We start from the raw sequence: 6,000 nt of genomic DNA on the forward strand, positions 1-6,000 counted from the left end.
CAATGGCTGAGGCTAAAAGGTGGGGGAGGATGGTGATGGATGACTCTAAGAAGAGAAAAAAAGAGAGTGGCCAAGCAAGAAGCTAAGTTCACATCCTTGCTGATATTGGTTACTCTGTACATTAAGCACACATATTTTACATAGTTACTGTTGAACAAATGAGGGACAAACTACCAATTAACCATGATTTAATGGATAGATAGTGAGTAACCTCTGATCCAATTCTGTCCAGTAGCTATTAATTACAAATTGAGAATGAAGCAAGGCTAACCCATTAGCTAATCATTACTTACCTCTTGTGTGCATTACAGTACAACATTTAATAGGTAGTTATTCAGTACTAAATCATTAACTAATATTATAGACATTAACTAATGTCAATAGTTACCAAGTTTGTGTTGTTACCAGTTTTTAAAGTATTTCAACACAGAACATGTATTTTATTTCAAAATACTCAGAATTATGCTTAAAAAAGTTACTTATCAAGGATGATGAGCAAATCATTAGGTTACATTATTACAATAAGGTTTAACTTCAATTACAGTATAGCAGGCTATACGTCATCATGGGTTTTATTTTTATCATGGAACATTTTTAATTCACACCACGTCATTATGTCCTTTCTGCCAACTAAGGGCAAACTGTACATTAAATAAATCGTATTGGTTGAAACACACATTTTGGTCAAGATTTCTTAGGAGGAGTTGGTGATGGGTCCTGAGGCGTCCTGTGTGTGTGTGTGTATATATATATTGCTTTGTTACAAACATTTTTAATCTGCACTCTGTTTATATTGTTAATACTGTAATTTATCTACCTCATAGTAATTTGCTATTTGCACTATTGCACACTACCTCACTTTAACTTCGTATTTTAATCTGCACTCTGTTTATATTGTTAATACTGTAATTTATCTACCTCATAGTAATTTATCACATTCTACCTCAAAGCGAAACACTCACAAGTGCCTTGTCTGTCGATTGTCTGTTGTTCGTTATTTGTTGTCCAAATGTCTTTATTTAAGTTATTTGTTGTACAGTATTGCTAGTTTTTTCTTTAGTGCTCTTTTATGCACTGCAGGTTTGCACTGGGGGGGGGGGAATGCAATTTCATCTGTGCTGTATGTTTACCTTGTGGCATATTTGACAAATAAAGAACCTTGAACCTTGAACCTTGATTGTGTGTTTGATGTCCTATCCATCCATCCATCCATACATACATACATACATACATAAACTTCGAGGTGACTGAGCCTGTCAAGGCCCCTCACTTGTTGAACAGCATTCCTCCCTCAGTCAGGTCTACTCACTCTGTGGATTATTTCAAGTCCGATCTCAAAACACACTTTAACATGTTGGCTTTTGAGTCATAGTTAGGTTGCTTGTGCAATGATGTACTTCTATTGAGTATCTTATAATATTATTGTCTGAATTATATTGTTTGTGTTCTGTGTGTGCATGTATGTATCAATGTCAATCATGTTTGTGTGATTTTTGTCTCGTGGTTTTTGTTTATCTTTTCTATTCTGTATTGCTCTCTTGTTTTATGTACATTACTTTGGGCAGCTGTTGCTGTTTATAAATGTGCTTTATAAATAAATGTATGGTTATTCATTGAATGTTGCCTCCCTCTTTCCTGACAGTCTTTCAACTCAGCTGGTCGAGGGACGTGGCTTTGTGATAATATATTGAAAATTCTGATATCACTCACTGTTTGGCTTCAAGATGGATTACAATCAGCTAAGATTCAAGGGTGTTCACATTAAGCATTAAAGCAAGAAGGATTAAATAGTCCTTCCAGAAAAAAACCTTGTTTGAGTTTGAATCAGACAGATGATAGAATGTCTTCATCAACAAGCTTAAAGTGTCACAGTCTGCTCTGCTCCTCCCCTGCTCTGCTGCTCAGTCACACACCTCATCAGTCTAACAGCTCTCACCTGCTGCTCAGCCACACGCCTCAATAGTCAAACTGCTCTCACCTGCTCATCATCTCCAATCAAGCCAGTATATTTGCAGCTTCACTTCACTCATTCTTTGCCAGATTGTCTTAGCTCCCATGCCCGACTCTCCAGCACTTATTCCCGGATTGCCTACCTGTTATCGACCCGACCCGACCTGCCTCTGACCATCGTCTCTTGTCTCAACCCCAGTAAACCTGCTAGTGGTTTATGACCACGAGTATTGCCTGCCTGTTTCCTGTTCCTTGTCTGCCTGTGGCTGGTTGACATTTGGGCTGTTCCTGCTCAACCAGAAAGACTCTACAGATTAGCTTTGCCTCTCCAGCTCACTTCTTCTGGTCTGTTGTCTACATACGTGAACCTGCTAAATAAAGACTGTTTAAAAACGAAAACACTGGTTCATTTGTGCTGCAATTGGGTTCACTCCACACCCGTTACATAAAGAGAGATATTTTTGCTGAAAACCCAAATGATGTAATTTTATATTTAAAAAACATAGACATGACAGTATTTAAAATCCTTTTATGTAACTCTTTGCAAGAATTTGCACAAGACTAATTTCTAAATATCACAGTTTTTCTCCTTCCAAAAGGAAAGGTTATCCAAGCCTTCTTCACTGATTGCCTGAGTCATGATGCAGCCATGATATCTGAGAAGAAAATCTATTGACATTGCTTATAGCGCCACTGTGAAGACTTTCAATTAGCTTTTCCATCATCCTAACGTTGTTGCCGGGCTAAACTTTTTCTTTTTTTTTCATCACTGTCTCTCATTTCCTTCTGAGATTTCTCAGAGCCAGGAGATCATCTGAAAGCTTCTGATGTCATTGAAGCCTCTAACTGATTTGACACAAGCTTACATCATCCAAACCTGGTTCTTCTCAAGACACTTTTAGGTTTGTTTGTTGAATTTGTTATATCCTAGCATTGCAGAAATATAATTAGTTATGTTTTTCAACCGAATTTAGATGATGACTCAGTTAACCCAACAGTATCCCTCAGCTTAAGCCATCACACGGGACACATTTCCTTTATGCACTAACATTTAAACCATGCTGTGAAATTTAAGCTATAATTTCTTCATACTGAGGTTTTAAATACACCTTAATTGTATATGGACAAATCTGACTAACCATGCCACACCTATTAAAAACAACAAATCAAAACTTAATATTAGTTGCATTGCCATAAATGTCCTAACTTTTTATAGGGATGTGATCTGTTAATAAAGGGGCCACAGTCCCGTCACCCACCCTCACACTAAAACTTCGCCATGACACTGACTGAGAGTCACTGCTGAAAACCCATTGGTTAAGTCAGATTTATAGGGCCAGGTGACGAGTTTACTGCTGAATTACAGTAAAGTTACATTACATTAAAGTTTAGCTTGAATCCATGTCTCTCATTACTGGTTGAGTTCGGGCTTAGAGAAAACAAATAGATACAGCAAACCTTCTGAAAGATGGTTAATCACTTAAACTAATGTATTTAGGTTTCATACCACATAGCAAAATGTGTTCTTTTGGCTGTTTTTATTGACTTTCTAACTTTACAATACAGTGGAAGTCGTGTTTTGTGTTCTTTCAAATTAAAAGCAAAGTTTATATGAAAACCAGAAATAAAAGAGCTTGGTCTAAAGCAATACGATAAGGAAGAATTCAAATGAAATTAGTTTTATGGTTTGTTGTCATCCTACTGTGATTACGAGGGGACTCTTGTGTTGGGAGGGGAGTACTGGCCTTTGAATGTTCACACTTTTTAAATAGTTACTTTACTCTTCAATATTAACAAGGCCTTATCCCCAAGCTTATCCCCACCTTAGGAGGCAGTGAACTCTGCTGCCGTTTAAGACTTCATTCATTTATGCCAGTTTTTGCTCTAAGTGAGTACGAGATGACAAAACTGGACAGGAGCCAGGAACTCTGCTTCTTCTGAATAATAGCAGATCTCACTTACACTACAGGGAAACAGCTGCCCTTGCTATGTTCCTGTGATTGCTGAACTGAGTCAAATCCCAATTGGCCCAGGCAGCTGAGCTTGTGCTGAGTGGGCCGCAGTGTGGAGGCTTCTGTCCGGGTCTATCACTTCCCTGTTCCCCCACCATGCCTTGGGTCAAGTTGTATTTTGCTTCTGTTTCTCCTGTTTACTGGTTAGCATTAGTCACCAAGCTATTACAAGTGATGCAGAATCACAGTTAAAACATGAAGTCAAACACAAGTACAGTTGTTTTTCTTAACTGGGTTGTCCTTTCTTAAAACTGCATTTCATTGGGTTTGAAAAACAGAATTAAGAGGGTAAAAATAAGCAGCAATTTACATAACTAAGTGCTTCCATATAAAATTCACTATAACTAGCAGAGCATGAAATTAAATTAAGAAACATTTAAAATACTACATTACACCAAGGGTGACCCTTACTAAGGATTTAAATACCCAAGCCTGAATCCTCAGATTTTGCCTATATAACATTGACTGTTATTTTGTTTTTGTGCTTATTGATCCATATTCTCATGTGCAACATACGAGATAAAGCAGATCAGTAAACTAAGCTTATTTATCTTCGAAACTGAAGAACAATTTATTCTATAGGACTTAATCCATCCTTTTTTCCATCAATCCATCATTCCATCCACCGTTCTCATTCATTAACTCTGCAATATGGTGACCATATAACAGTTTTACACATGCCCATTTACAATGAAGGAAATCACACTTAGAGCCCCCCATGGGACGCCAGTTTGAGCGCTATTTCAACAACCACAATCGACACACCTGTCAGACCACTGACAAAGCAACTATGACTTTAACTGTTCTCTCCTGATCATACTGTTCAACAAAAAGATGGAAACCCAGTAAAAGATTTAATTAAAAAAAAGTGCAGTATTTGAAAAATCTGTATTTACTGTAATGATTTATTTCTGTGACCAGATATCTCATTTAACCAATTAGAGCCTTCTATTCACTGTTCCTATTCTATAATAGCCAATGAGAGCCTGAGATGAAAGGAGATATCTGCCGTTTCTACCAGCCAACTGCACAAGACTGTGATAGTGAAATTAAATTAAATTATTTTTCTTTTCTTTTTTTTCAGAATTGCATTAACTGCATATTTCTATCGAGTCATGCATTATTTTGAGAATTTTTTTGACAAATCACTTTAAAATTAGACATTGAGCACCTCAATAATGCTGGAATAGAATGATCCTTGTGTCATATGTTGCGTTTGACTTTGAGATCGGTAGTTGACTGAGGCTCTTTTGACTATATTTGTCAATGCCAGGAACCACAGGGACTCAAAAATGCAGACTCCAAATACAGTTTCCAAAAAAGGGTTAATTTATTCCTGTCCAGGTCGGTACACAAGGTCAATCCAAACAAGCAAACAAAGCCGATAAGGGGCAGGCAGGGAATCAAAAACGAGAAACAGGCAGAAGGTCAAAAAACACTATACACTACTCAGGAACAAGAAACGCTGGAACGAGGGTCACGATAACACACTACGAACTGGCAACATGAGGGAAGAAACACCAGGGATATAAAGACAGACAATCAGAGAAGGACGAGACACAGGTGCGGGTAATTAGGGCGGAGTTGACACACAAGGCAGGAACACGAGGAGCAGGATCTGAAAGACAGAGACAAGGGTAAGTACCAAAATAAAACAGGAACAGGAACAATAATGCAAAATAGCAAATAAACATAACTTCAGACTACACAGATGTGACAGTACCCCCCCCTCTAGGGACGGCCCAGGCTGGTCCGGATGAAGACGATAATAGTCCTGGATAAGGGAGGGGTCACAAATATTACTGGCCGAGATCCAGGATCTTTCTTCAGGACCATATCCCTCCCAACAGTCTATTTACATTGTAGACAGGGCAGCCATCGATAAACCGGGGAGGGGGTGGAGGTTTAGAGGCCGGGACCAACCTACTCTCCTTAACTGGTTTAATCCGGGAGACATGGAACGTGGGATGGACCCTCATAGTGCGAGGGAGTTGAAGTCGGACAGCCACAGGGTTGATCACCTTGGACACTGGAAACG

This window comes from Symphodus melops, assembly GCF_947650265.1.
Source record: "Symphodus melops genome assembly, chromosome: 2".
NCBI classification, from domain to species: domain Eukaryota; kingdom Metazoa; phylum Chordata; class Actinopteri; order Labriformes; family Labridae; genus Symphodus; species Symphodus melops.